This window comes from Panthera tigris, chromosome E2 (assembly GCF_018350195.1).
Source record: "Panthera tigris isolate Pti1 chromosome E2, P.tigris_Pti1_mat1.1, whole genome shotgun sequence".
NCBI lineage: Eukaryota > Metazoa > Chordata > Mammalia > Carnivora > Felidae > Panthera > Panthera tigris.
This window is the reverse complement of record NC_056674.1, coordinates 49,900,225-49,916,286: the sequence shown is the minus strand read 5'-3', so window position 1 is coordinate 49,916,286 and position 16,062 is coordinate 49,900,225.

Genomic DNA, 16,062 nt, shown 5'->3' with positions numbered 1-16,062 from the left:
TCAAAAAGAATGAAATCTTCCCATTTGCAACAACGTGGATGGAACTAGAGGGTATTATGCTAAGTGAAGTAAGTCAGAGAAAGACAAATATCTGATGACTTTACTCGTGTGGAATTTAAGATACAAAACAGATGAACATGAGTGAAGAGAAGTAAAAATAATAGAAAAACAGGGAGGGGACAAACCATAAGAGACTCTTAAATGCAATGAACAAACAGATGGTTGCTGGAGGGGTTACAGGTGGGGGGATGGGCTAAATGGGCAAGGGGCATTAAGGAAGACACTTGTTAGGATGAGCACCGGGTGTTATACATAGGGGATAAATCACTGGAATCTACTCCTGAAATCATTATAGCACTATATGCTAACTAACTCGGATGTAAATTAAAAATAACATAACATAACATAACATAACAACATACAGCACAGAGAGGTGCCTGGGTGGCTCAATCAATTAAGCATCTGACTCTTAATTTCAGCTCAGGTCATGATCTCACAGTTCATAAATTCCAGCTCGCATCAGGCTCTGTGGTGACAGCATGGAATCTGCTTGGGATCCTCTCTCCCCTACTCCCCAGCTCACACACGTGCTCTCTCTAAATAAATAAATATTAAAAAAGTAAAGTACAGTACAATACAATACAGCTCAGAATTCCAGCAGCTACATGAACAAAGCACACAGTATAACAATACCTGTGGTTTGCAATATTACCAAAGTTCCAGCTCCTGAGGAAGCTGAAAAACTAGAAAATAGATTATAGAAACAAGTCGGAAACAAAGAATACTTAGTTGAACCAGCTAAATGACTTAGAAATTGTGTTAACTCTCTAATCTTCAACCATTTCAATGTAAATACAATATAAACCATTTTTAATATATAAAACATTTTTATTACCTTGAAAACTTTCATCTCTTTAAAAAGCTATTATCTGTAAGCCAGTTGGCATGTAAGACATACACCAACATACATGTATGCACACAGGAGTAAAAGTAGGCAGGTAATGTTGCTTGCTTAGTGTTTTGTTTTGATTAAAATATTCTTTAAATACACACACACACGTACATACATACAGGAAATGGGACTAAGAGTGCAGAACTCATAAAGTTGTAGTGTAGACCCAAAGAGACTACAATGTAAGACACTTAGCATTATTCCTCACATACTTAGTCTATACTCAATAAATGGTGGTCATTATTATCACTGTTGGCCTGAAATGCCACAAACAGCCATGGGAAATGTTTAGAATAAGGCTTGAGCTGTACAAAAGAACACTGGGATGTTGTCATTTGTCACGTTTGGCTTATGCAGATTCAAGTGAGCTGTTTAGAGAAAAGAAGAGAACAAGGAGCAAGTGTTGACAATCCAGTCTTCACTGCTTTAAATGAGCATATGCCACAATGTGAGTGTGACCCCAGCCACAGAAATCTGCTGCTTCTTTAGTGTGTCCCCAATGTTGTGAATATCTCAGCTCACTGGATTCTAGGGTTACGTATACATATTCTTCACATAGCATGATGCCAAAACACAAGTCAAAACTTCACTTGACACTCAACAGAAGAAATGATGATTAAATCAATGTTGAGGAAAAGCTGTCATGACTCCGTAAGGGTTCCCGGGCTTAGGCCAGCCTGGTCAATTCTAGCCAACAAGAGCAGGGTTTTGGTAAGCTTCATCGGGGGCCCTGGGAGGTGGAAGAGGGCACTGGGGGGAGTCATATCAGGAATTTCAATTTATTTGTGACGCTGCAGGCTGTTATCTAGGACACGTGCTGGGGGAGGGACTAGTCAGTTCAAGGCCCCTGCAAGTCACATAGCCACACAAAATGGACGCTGAGGCAGCAGTATCATGGAGTAATTTAGCTCATCTCTCAATCATGAAAGACTAGTGTTATGCCCAGAATTCGTGATCCCCAAAGACCATTAGGGAGCCGAGTCCGATGCAAAAGCAAAAGAACCTTTATTCGAGCTAGCTCGAGCTCAATCCCCTACCTGCACCGACGCAGCGGTGAGATACCAGGGAGAGAGAGCGAGTTTCAAAAGCACAAAGGTTTTATAGTGGTCTAGGGGCAGTTGGTGAGGTAATGGCTGTGGCCTCAGCCGATTGGCTGGGGAAGGGTCGTGGCCTCGGCCGATTGGCTGGGGAAGGGTCGGAGTCCTGTTACACAGGTCGCTGGGCGCGTTTTGATCAGGAAGTTTGAACGGGTGAGCGGGAGGTTACTCAAGGGGAGGAGGCGCGGTCTGAGGTTTCTGTGATTTTCCCGGAAAAGGGGTCATGTCGGGGACATAGTCACTCAAGGTGGAGAACACAGAACAAGATGGAGTCGGCTGGCGTAGGCCCGCCCTTTCACTAGTCTGTCAAAAATGAAAAAGTAGGGAACCAAACTAAAACAATCCTTCTTCCCCAGTCACCTAGTTTAAAAGTTTGCCTTCTCTCAGGGACAAGCATGACGTCCAGGGAAATTTTCCAGCCCGACACTCTTGAGAAATAATGATCGTGCTCCCAGGTGCCTAGGATGCTCTTCACTGGCTGTGATGACTGTCAGTCCTGGGCTACATTGTTAAATACAGTCCCAAACTCTTTGTAGAATACTCCTCTCCCTGATAGTTGCTGTTGCGCTTTTGACGGTGGGGCAGGAGAAGGTGGATGTGAGGCCCTGTGACTGACGCTCTATTTACAGGCACTCGCTGTGTGGGTAAAGAACTTGGCACAGAGGCAGAGATTTCTGATAAGCATCCATTGATCCTCCCTAAACAAAGGCTTCAGGTTTAAAGCATGAGAGAGAGACAGAGTGACAAATTCAATTTGGTGAAATCGGCTGCATCTTCATGAAAAGGGTAACTCTGTGTATTGTGGATATGACTTTTTGTCATCTTCAGTTTTTGTAAACACACAGGTAGTCAAACACTGCCAGTAGCCCTAATATTCCATTAAAGGGGCAGCAATTATGTCAAAACAAAAATATATTGTCTGTGCTCAACTAACATTGTCTACTTGCTATCCGTTGCTAGCACAGAGATCCAGCAGAAAATACTCAACAGGACAAAGAATTGCTAAGCAGCTGGCTAATCATGGACTATGCAATTATTATATTTTCATTCTGGCTCTGAAAAAGGAAACACTTAAAATGAATGAAATATGCATCGGCGCCTCCAGCAATGAAATTAAGCCACCTTATTAACTGCGCAATTTTTACAAAGGTTTCAAGAAACACTCATTAGGCCTTTTGTTCGAATTCAATTTCATCTCTTGTCTCATCTTAATTCCCAGAATATAAAGCAACTCTTATTTAAACACCTTGGTTTTTACTGAGAGATGGTAAATAAAAATACTTAGATATTTTGGAAATAGAATAATTTCTTAAAGGTCAACATTAGCTGCTTCTTATTGTATGTAGCTTGTTTCTTATAGTGATTACCTTATTGTTACTATTATTTTTCACTATTATCACTATACTCAAACCATTATGCTAGGCACTTATACCATGTATTATTAATACCTTAAAATATCAGGCAAGTCAGAAATTACCATGGTCGTTTACTAAGTAAGGAAGAGCTTCAGAGTACAATTAACTTTCTGAAGCTCTCACTGCTAACACGTCCCAAAACCTCTATTAAATCTCATATTAGAACAATTCCAAAGCCTACAAATATCCATCCCATCAGTCATGTTTCCGTATAAAAACTTGTCAAGGATCAATGAGAAAAATGCATAATTTATATCTTACAATTATATCAGTCAATCTAATAATACTAATGTAATGAGATAGTTTCATTAAATGTTACTGTTACCCATAAAAGTTTTATAAATATTAATCTCAAATTATTAAAGTCTCTAAATACTTAATATTAAATGCCCACACATTATTATTGCTTCTTCATCTTTAGGAAATCATCCAAGGAAATAGTCATAAAGTGAAAGCATTATTGGAAAATTTTTTATCACCAGGTTTTTAATCACTTTGAAATGGTATTTGGCATTTTTCAGCTAGGAGAATGGTGTTGGGTATTCAATTGAAGAGATTATGGCTAAGGATTAACAGTAAATTCACAGGAAAGGAAGCAGCTCCCTAGAAATTGTGTTTGAACTCAGGAATTTTTCTACTTCCCTCCCACATCCTACAACGTACCTGGCAAAAATAGAAGGAAAAATAAAACAGGTATAAAAACAGCTACCTGTACAATTAAAAAACAGAACTCCTACTCTGAATAATGAGTATTAATTGTCTACTTCACATTATACAAATCTTCATAAAAACCTTCCAAATAACCAAACATCATCTGTACCTGTAAGCAAAGAATCTGCAAGCATAACAACAGATCAAATCAAGGCTACTTCATTGCTCTACCACTAAATAGGATGAACTCCAGTCAGTTAACAAGGTTGACAACATCCTTACTGTGAATGTTATCATCTGCTCAAATAACCCTTTTGCCTAAAAGTCTCTAACCAGCATAATCCAATACAGCTACTTACCAAGTTCATGCCAATTATAAAAAACATTGAACATACAATCCCTTCTAAAAAGTCTGGAGGGAGTTAAATATACAACGTGAACCAGGTTCTTAGCTCACATGTATTTGGGGTCAATGTTAGCATTTGCATACTTTGAAACTGGAAGAGTCCTTTCCATGATGTTTACTTTTCACAATTTAAACTAGGGCAACTGAAGAGCTTCTGGACAGAATTTCAAATGCTATTTGAATCATCAGTAATTAAAAATAGAAATCTGGGGGCACCTGGCTGCCTCAGTCAGCAAAGCATATGACTCTTGATCTCAGAGTTTTGAGTTTGAGCCCTACAGTGGGTTTGATTACTTAAAAATAAAATCTTTAAATAATAATAGTAATAATAGAAATCTGATACATATTCCTTCCGACCTGGGTATTGAAAACTCACAGTCAGACACAAGCTAATAAACATGGACCCAGAGTTTGGAGGAACGGAAATTACAGGTTCTATAGAATGTGCATGCTAGAATTCACCCTATTTAGGCAGTCACCACTTGGTGAAAGAGAAGCAATAGCAGGAGAATCACCCAGGTAATGGGTGATGAGGAATCCTTAAGGAGTGAAGGAAGACACTGTGGACTAGGATCTAGAAGATTTTTTATTATAGTCTTGGCCTGAACATAAACTATTTTTGTGATCTTAGGCAAGTTGTCTTCCTTCTGGGGACTTCGATATTCTCATCTGTAAAAGGATATTCAGGGAAAGGCAGACTGACAAATTTGATTTAGGGTTACTTGAAGTTCAAGTTCCAAAATTCCCAAATGAAGATTTGCAGAATAGGTTGTTTTCATGAAGAAAACATGTTTTAGGTTTCTTTCCTTCAGCCCAAGTTTCAGCTGCCTGGATGCAAAACATAGTAAAACATCGCAGCACTACTCATTATGGTTTGCTGGCCCTACTCAGACCCTTCCTTCTTAACAAAGAAACCGAGGTAGAGTGGATATTGTTTCTACACATTTGTGGCCTGGTCTACTGGAAATGAAGATGAAGGCATTATACAAGGTTACACAGGTACGGCCACCACATACAGGTGTCTAATTGATGACCTGCACAGCTGTGGTCAGTTGACCTGGGCTGGATGTGATTGGAACATGCAATATACTTGTTTAGACTGGATGTGGGGTGAAAGTTGATGACATAAAAACCTACCACACAAGAAGAATCAGCAACAACAAAGGCATCAGATAGAATCACTGTGCATTTAGCTATAATCCTAATGGGAGATATATTTAATTGATGACTATTAACTCTTTTTTGGAAATTTGTAAATGACCACGTCTTTAAGAGAAAGATTAAAATATTAACTTTATATGTTCATTTTTGTCCTAAATTCTTTTAAGACTAATCAAACACCTAAAGGGAAAAATTAAGGGTTGGTATCTAATAGAAGCATTTAGTATATTTCAAAATTAAATGCATAAATCGTTCTGTTTATTTACATGCAAGATGAAAGGCAGCTAAATCTCAGAGGGTTACCTCTTAATATTAGTGAAAACAATACACTGTAAAAACGAGAGTTCTCCATGTTCCAAATCAAACAGAAAATTTTCACAACGCATTTTAAATAACTATCTATATCTACATATGCATACGAGAGCATGTGAATACCTTATGTGACTGTGTGCATTTGAGCATGGGTGTGGGTGAGTTTATGGACTATGAGTGTGTGTGTGTGTGTGTGTGTGTGAAAGAGAGAGAGAGAGAGACAGAGAGAGAGAGAGAGAGAGAACCAATAGATGATCTTGTATGTAAGCATCCAAGTGTGAACATTTGCACCCTAATGTGAAAATCACCAAAGATCACATTTCCTTCTATAACCAGAAGCACCCAACTCTTCACCTTCATAGGAATCTTCTCCCATTGAGTAATGAATTATAACAATGCACAAAGGAACCATTTGTTCTTGGAGATATATGGAACCAATTTAAACCAAGCATGGAAAGATGTGAGTATTTTACCATAGACATATAGGTGTTTTTTAAAGCTTTCATATGGATATAAATATACCAAGAGCAAATAAATATTGATCGCATAACAGAAAAAAAACTAAAAATTGGTAAATATAACTATAATTTATTTTATAAAAGACTGTTAAGTGTGTAATTTTTATTTTATACAGGTACATAAAACACAAGTAAATCATGTCAATATAGGCCAAAAGTCAAAATAATACAGAAGGCAAATGATGTGCATCATTTTACAAAGATTAAATGCCTTCAGAAATGAAATTATTATGGTGAATAATAGGTGGCAATGATGCAGCTCTAATTTTTCAATGGTTATTGGGAAATTAGGCAGTTAGATGTTAATGGTCATACTAAATCCATAATGAGGAGGCAAATGATCACATTAACACACACCATATGTTTACAATCATTTTGTTATGGTTACTCTACTATCTCTAAAGGGAAAGACAAAGTTCAATTTAAATTGGGCCAAGACAAAATGAACAAATCAGGAGACTATAGATGCTGGCGAGGATGTGGAGAAACGGGAACCCTCTTGCACTGTTGGTGGGAATGCAAATTGGTGCAGCCGCTCTGGAAAACAGTGTGGAGGTTCCTCAAAAAATTAAAAATAGACCTACCCTATGACCCAGCAGTAGCACTGCTAGGAATTTACCCAAGGGATACAGGAGTACTGATGCATAGGGGCACTTGTACCTCAATGTTTATAGCAGCACTCTCAACAATAGCCAAATTATGGAAAGAGCCTAAACGTCCATCAACTGATGAATGGATAAAGAAATTGTGGTTTATATACACAATGGAGTACTACGTGGCAATGAGAAAGAATGAAATATGGCCATATGTAGCAATGTGGATGGAACTGGAGAGTGTAATGCTAAGTGAAATAAGCCATACAGAGAAAGACAGAATACCATATGTTTTCACTCTTATGTGGATCCTGAGAAACTTAACAGGAACCCATGGGGGAGGGAAAGAAAAAAAAAAAAAAAAGGAGAGAGGTTATAGTGGGAGAGAGCCAAAGCATAAGACACTCTTAAAAAATGAGAACAAATTGAGGGCTGATGGGGGGTGGGAGGGAGGGGAGGGTGGGTGATGGGTATTGAAGAGGGCATCTTTTGTGATGAGCACTGGGTGTTGTATGGAAACCAATTGGACAATAAATGTCATATATTAAAAAAAAAAAAAAAGATTCTCTCTCTCCTTCTCCCTCCACACCTCCCCCAACCTCTCTCTCAAAAAAAAAAAAAAAAAAAGCCATAGACTGGGTGGCTTAAACAACCAACATTTATTTCAAAGAGTTCTAGAGGATAGGAAGTCCAAAACCAAGGCACCAGTAGATTCAGTGTCTGCTGAGAGCCCTCCTCCTGGTTAACAGATGGCAGTCTTCTACACAGCGGAAGGAGTGAGGGAGCTCTCTGGAGTCTCTTTTATAAGGTCACTAATCCTACTCATGAGGGATCCTCCCTCGTGTCCTTATCATCTCCCAAAGACCCCATCTCCAAATACCATCACATTTGAGATTAGGTTGCAACATATGAATTTGAGGGAGGTGGAGGACACAGACATTCAGTCTATAAGCACTGACTCAAAATTCACTCAGTACAAATAAACTTTTTGAAATCAAGTACTGGGAGTGGAAAGATTTGTCAAGAACAGTTAGAGGCAATTGTGTAACAACATACACGCCTGAGGTAGCGGGTAACAGTTCAAACAAACAACAGGCTAATCATTAAGTTTAAAAGGAAAAGTGAGGAATTAGACGTCCACAGAAGGGGTTGAAAAACTGTAACGTATTCCTAGCAATCTAAAAGGCACATACATAGAGCTATGTGCACGTTTCGGACTGTGCACATGCTCAGAAAAGACCTGAGACTATCCTATGTACTCACTTCTGATTAACCTGGAGGCTATGCACCAACAAGCAGCAAAGGTTAGGCAGTGTTATAAAATAAAACGTATTCCCCGATAAACAAAACTGAAAGAGTTCACTGCTAACAGATCTGTCCCGTAAGAAATACCAAAGGATGGGGTGCCTGAGTGGCTCAGTCGGTTGAGCATCCGACTTCAGCTCAGGCCATGATCTCACGGTTCGTGGGTTCAAGCCCTGCATCAGGCTCTGTGCTGACAGCTCAGACCCTGGAGCCTGATTCGGATTCTATGTCTCCCTCTCTCTCTGCCCCTCCCCTGCTCACGCTCTGTCTCTCCTTCAAAACTAAATAAACATTAAAAAAAAATTTTTTTTTAAGAAATACTAAAGGAGTTCTTCCAACTGAAATCCAAGGACAGTAGACAGTAACTCAAATCCATATGAAAAAATAAAGAGCAATGGTAAAGGTAATTACCAGTGATGCTGTGAATCTACACAAGAGTTTTAGTCACCTGACCTTTGATACCTCACAGTTGTGATAAACCCTTTTACACTATTTTTAAAATAAATGCAGATGAATAGTCTCATTTTCTACCAACACACTACCTGTACAACATTCAGCATGTACATTTATGGCAGGTATTTCCAAAAAAATTCAAAACTTGTTTATAAAAATATTACAATTATAGTAAAATTTATTACAGGAGTTTAGCAAAACCATACATATATACATATGTATTTACATTTAAATAGATGACTGTGGGGGGGGTATACACACACACATATCTATGCTTAAAAACATCAGGTAAAATAAATTGATGAGATGATTTTAAATACTTGATTTTCTAATTTCCATCTGAAGGCAATCAATGAATTTCCATTTTATAAAAATATACCCAAGTAATGAAACATCTGGCACTTTAGAATATTTCCCTAGGCAATAATGTTCAGGGCCATAGTCTGTGGAACTATTTCATTTGTCAATTTAGTTGGTGATAGAAACTTTACATAGTATTTTTATTTCTATCTTGTACTTTTTGAAAGCATGTACTTTTCAAATTATTACCTCCAGTTTAGATTAAAGATGTGTCATAAATTTAAAATAAGATATATTCCTATGTTCCTGTCATGCTGATATCATATGTTGAAAAACAAGAAGTTATGAGGGGATATTACAGTCAGGGAAGAAAGAAAGGTCATCCATGATATATCCGTGATACAAATCTTCACCCTTGCAAAGGATAGAGATTATTAAATGATAGATATTAATATCTGACTAGCAGAATTGGGCAACCTTAGTTGTAGGTTTAAGTAAGAAGGACAATTAGATTGAAGCATCGCTGGGGTTTTGCCAGGCAAACATGGTAAAAGGACAATTAGATCAAAAAAGTGAACAATATTTCTAAGAACTGCAGTTGAACTGAAGAACATGTTGGAGCCAGGTATGAAAGGAAGTGAAGCTACAGGGGCCTGATAGAAATAACAAACATTCTCATATGCACATAGCACTCTTGTGACAGCTTATCTATTTTACTCATGAAAATATGAAATGATACATGTTTGCATCCTAAATCCCAAAGCAGTTCCTCAAAGTTTCCAGCTCTGTTACTGGATAGATGTATGTTCTTATCAAGTCATTAAATCAGAACAATAATCCTCAGGATTATGTGTACATGAAAGCATGCTATAAACTATCATTGCTATTGCTTTGAAAGAAAAATACAGAAATGTATGACAATTTTATAAAGATACTAAACAACTTAATTCCCTTTCCTAGGGAAGGATCAAGATGAGACAAGGACCGCTTAAAGAGTTACAAACCTTTCCACAGAATTTAAGAACAAGCTATGCAGACTTTGGTGATGTAAAGTAGGAGTCGAATCTGTGATATTATCAGATACTCATTATAAATTGCTTCTTGGACCATCAAACATTTCATCTCAGTATTTATTTTTCACTTAAACACCTGAAAATATATGTGTTGGTTTATATGTTTTTCTTGCTTGATACATCATCTCGTAAATAATAAATACCATTTTGCATCCTCTTGATCCTACTACATAAGGAAATGGAGCTTTGTGATAAGTGCATTATAGCAATTCAGATCATTTTATCTGCCATAATTCAAGGTTTAAGTCACAAATTCAAGGATTTCAATAGAAAAAAAATATCTTGCCTCTCTGTACACATGTAAGAATAAATGTACAGACCGTAATACAAAACTCAAACATAATTTAACTTAGAATACTACAACAGCATATAAACTAAAATCATACACCCTATCACTTACTCATTTTACCTTAGCTATTTTAATGTCATTTTTTGGAGGAATAGAAAAATAAAAAACACAACATAAGACCCACTGGACATATGTCTTGCACAGTACAAGTAGTATTAAAATCCATGACCTTATTTCTCTGTTTGAAAGAAAATTTGGGTTCTACCTTGAATAGCACAAACAGTGAATTAAAATATTCTTTTAAACAAACTCATTATTACAATCTTAATATAATACTAAGATGTTCTATCTGTTAGTCAAAATGTAGGGAGTAGAAGAAAACCACACTTTGGTTAGGTGTTGAATCCACCAGACATTTTCTTTTTCTTGTTCATCAACAAGCCAAAGCATCTATTAAAGCTTGCTTTGGGAGTGCATATAAAGCTGTATGTGGACAAGCAAATGGAAAGGACATTTGTACCTATTTAAACCAAAGGGCCTTGTTCCAGTGTTGGAGGCCTAGGTAGTTGTAGTAAGAAGAAAATCTAGAGAAAAAATGGGGGGAAATTTCCTATATACCAAAATGGCCATTTTTAAATGAAAATACCTAATATTGGGCATTTTTATCAGTAGTTGTTTCACTCAGTTTAATTCAAAGTCTCTGACTCTAGAGACCTTCTATGTTAAAGTCATGCCCCACCAGGAGTTACCACCACCATTTCCCATCACTTCCCAAGAGCCTAATGTTGAAACACTGATTTTTATACTGAAGAGGGAGTACATTTATATGCAGCTGTTGTTAAAGTTTCAATGACTAAATTGAAGATCCTTTAATGCATTTTCGTGGATAATACAATAGCATAATGACATTTATTCCTATTATAAAAAAAAGAAAAACACGTTTCAACCAGCTCGATGCAAGGAGTTCAATGATGGCAATCATCTAAAAACTTGATATTGAACCACCCCACAATGCTGAGTTTGGGGAATAAAGTTGTCATTAAAGAACAGAGTGCCCTTTTCTTTTCCAAATTTAGTTCATCTGGATTTTTAATAACTACAATATTATATTCATTTTCAAAACAAGACAGCATAATGGGGCACTAGGGTGGCTCAGATGGTCAAGTGTCCAATCTTGGTTTTGGCTCAGGTCATTATCTCACAGTTTGTGGGTTCAAAGCCCACATCAGACTCTGCACTGGCAGTGGGGAGCCTGCTTGTGATTCTCTCTCTCTCCCCGAGAGCACCCTTCTTGTGTCTATCTGCTGTAAAAGACGTCACAGAAAGTCTCTTGGCTCAGGAAAACAAACAAGTAAGTTGAAAGTAAGGGTAAATTCCTCCTTGAAATATCAACCTCGAATTGATTCTAGTTCGTGATAAACAACCCTATTCTGTAGCTAAAAATCAGTACTATATCAAAAGATAAAAGTGGTGTAACATACTGTGAGTACCTTACCACTATGAAGAAAGTTGTCAAACCTAAATGAAGTACCAACAGTCATGGGGGCCAAGGGTTTGCAAAACAGGAAAGTCAAGTGCTAAAACAAATATGCCCAGAATATTAAAACAAGCAAGAAACTAGTTATCAATAGAGTATGATCCTCAGAAAAAATACGAGTAATACTCTTATAAATTATTTTTTCAGTGTCTATGGTATTGTCAACTGTCCTTTTTAAATTATTATATGTATTTATCTTTTCTTATTTTCCACTTGCTTTTTCTAAAGGCCCATATTTTGGGGTATATTTAATTTTTTTATAATATACTTTTCTATTTCTTTATCTTTTACATCACTAATTATTGCTAGCTTCATTCCTTATATTGTTATCATGCTTTTTTTAGTTTCTCAAATTCAATAGTTTGTTTATATTTATTATGAGGCTTTCATTTAATAATAATTATTATTTTCTCCAAATAAAGCAAGGACTATGTCATATAAGCCATAATGTAAGCTGATCTACTGGTGTTTTGTTTATCTATTTTGTGGTATTTTTTTAATTGAGGGTTTGTTTTTTTTTAAATTACAAGACTTTGTAATAATTGTATGGTTGGTTTCTACTTTTACTGGCCATAATAAGAAACGTGACTTGCAAAATCTCTAAATTTTTAATATGTTATGGTCTTATTCATTTGTTGATAATTGTACATGCCTGTGAACCAAAAAGTAATACTTGTTCTTCGCACATGACCTAAAATATTTCTTTAGTACATATTGCTTTGAGCTTTTAATTACATAAGTAAAATGCACAGTAGTCTGGCTTTTTTATCGAATTTATCACTAACATTTTTGTAACAAGTTATATAAAAACCCACTACTATAATTTTACTTGGTTCAAGTCATTCTTATTTCTTACAGGTTTGTCCTAGGTTTGGCACATGTACTTAATACTATCTTAGTTGTCACCAAGAGCTATTCTCTTTTTGTGCACTTTGCATTTTAACCACCTATGAGAGACTCAGACTTTCCTCAACTTTCCTCAGACTATCCTCAACCCTTTTGTATTATACTTGGAAAAGTTCTTACATAGGATAGATGGGTAGCATACCAATTCCATCTTATATTCTCAAAAATATTCTTTTTCCTAAGAGAAGAATGATCCCTTGGCCTATATATGTGATGCTTAGAGTTCTGACCTTCAACTAAATAATCAATTACATGTTGTTAATTTGCTCCCTGATATTTGGGCCTTAATTTCAAAGCTATTGGAAGCCACTGAGCCTTTAAGTCATTCTTTACCCATGAAAAGGTTCTATTATTTCTTTCATTATTATCTATCCTCCATTTATTCTTTTTCCCACTTAGTCATCAGTCAACTATCTTTCACTTCTGATTTTCATGTCTTTTCATTTGTCTATCTTGTAAGTTACTTCTGCCATTTGGTTTTCTGAGACAGTAACTGGGCCAGTAACTGGTTGAATTCTCTTACTGAACTGTGAAATCCAAGTTCAGAAACTAGTTCTGTTTTTGTCGCCCCATTTCATCTACTTGAAAGTTTAATTTTTTTTTTTCTGTGCCAATGTTCCATGCTATTTAGCCACTGGTTTTCCCTCAAAATTAATCACCTCTTTTAACTACATGTGTTCATCCTCAGTCATATTAAATTAGTCATTTGCAACTTTGGCCATACATTTAGAAACCATGAGAAAATTGTAAGATATACTGATACCTGGGCCACAGCCCCAACTACCTGATTTCATGCTCTGCACACAATGCAAGCACAGGTACTTTTAGAAGTTCTAGTGTGATCCAAGGACTGAGATCCACTGTCTTTCAAGAATGACAGTGACTCCTGAATGGCCATGGTTGTAATTCCTACACTCTCTACCTAGGCTGCAAGGGTCTCTAAGCCACTGGCCAACCAGTGGGCAGTGAACAACTAAACAGCCCCTGCCAGAGTCAGAGCATCAGGCTGCTGCCCTGTGGGGATGACAGAGAGAAAAACTACCTGAAGCTGTTAGGACACAGATGGCTTCCAGACAAGGGAAGATTTAATTCAGCCCCTCAGGCCAGTGGCTCTCCAGCTCTGTGCAGATTTAAACAACAAGAAAGCCCATCCAAGGACCACAGGCCAGAAGAAGTGAACAGCTCTTTTATGAGGTCTGCCCCCAACTGCTGGCTGAGGAGACGCTTGGGCCATCATTCCAGATAATTAAGTCCCCTGAACCTGCCCTCTTTCAGAGACATCTCGGGAAATATCACCACCAGAAACACAACCTCCAGGGTCTGTCTGTTTTACTGTGTGGATCCTGACTGGAAAAGGGAGACAGTAAGTGCATCCAGGCCATCATCTTTCAGATCCCTCTACTTGGGCATGGCTGTGCACTCCACATACTGTACCACAATGCCTGGCCCGGATGTGCAGAGAAAACAGTCACTGAATCTGAGAGTGAATGAGGTCTGAGTCATCCCTGTCCTACAATCTAAAACTTGGGGAATCTTCCAATGCCAAAGTGATACAGTGACTATTTTAAGAATGCCTACCTTTGGGGTGCCTGGATGGCTCAGTCGGTTAAGCAGCCGACTTTGGCTCAGGTCATGATCTCGCGGTCCGTGAGTTTGAGCCCCGCGCCGGGCTCTGTGCTGACAGCTCAGAGCCTGGAGCCTGTTTCAGATTCTGTGTCTCCCTCTCTCTGCCCCTCCCCCGTTCATGCTCTGTCTCTCTCTGTCTCAAAAATAAATAAACGTAAAAAAAAAATTAAAAAAAAAAAAGAATGCCTACCCACAAACGAATTATGCTTAGAAATCAATACTCATACTTGTTTGTTTCTTCTTATCCTCCCTACTTATGACAAACTTTTTTTTCATTTATATATGGATGATCCTCACCTTTTGGGAGAGTTCAGAAAACATAACAAGACATGTCTTAACCACTGATGAATTCCCAGTGTCCTGCATAACAACTGAAACATAGTAAGTGGTCAGTAAGAATTTGCTGTTGAAAACATACTGTATTTTCCACTGAGCACCTCCTCACAAGGGCATTGAGAGTTTAAATCAGGTAATATATGTAAAATGTGTAGTTTCCTGCACAAATTAAGTAATAAATAAAATATAGCCCTTGTTTCACATGAATCAAATCCCTGCTTCTTTCAAACAAACGTAAGCATTTCATTCAACCTTCTCTTTCACTGATGATAACAGAATTTATGATATATAATCATTTTATTTTTTTACCACTAGTGGCCTATACTCTTTCCAGACCCTTGTCTGTATATGTTGTATAAGTGAAATATTGTTATTTAAGATAAAAAACACTTTGAGTTTCCATACCAATTATTTTTACAATGGTCCATAAATTCCCCAGACATTGAGAAAGACTGACTCTGCCAAATTAAACTATAGTGTACACATGCCACACATGCATTGTTCTATAGTGATTATGCAAAATATCAACAGCACCAAGGTTGAGTGTAATTAGGTAATTCACAAAGCTAACTCTTATTCTAAAAGCTAATAAACTACTCTGAAACTTGCTTATAGTCACAGCCTCCTGAGCTAAACAATGTGGGATTTTAAAAAATTAAAGCAAAAAAAAATTTCATAAAGTATTTTTAATGTTTTTCTGTCTGTTAACATCTCAGTAGAAATCTTAAAGAGAACAAAAGAGCCGACTCCATTTATTTATTTTCCAAATATCCCTCTGGCACTTTGTGATAATTATGTGAAGTACTAATGGCATTTAAATTTTATTTAGTCATTAGACTTCTTTAGAGCTTTAGCTCCAGAATCCAAAGTGCTTTATGAAGAATTTATAAGCCCCATTATCCAGAAAGTAAGGAGCAAAAGAACTCATTTAATTGTGCATAACTGTGTGCTGATGTTTTTGCCTATATTTACGCAAGGAGGAGGTCAGAACTCCACTAAGTTTAATGGCATCACCAGTAGCAGCATTATCATCATATAATAATAAAACCATTGTTTATTGAGCCTTTACAATATGCCTGACACCATTCTAGATATTTAACCTCACAATAACCCTATGAGGCAATGATTATTA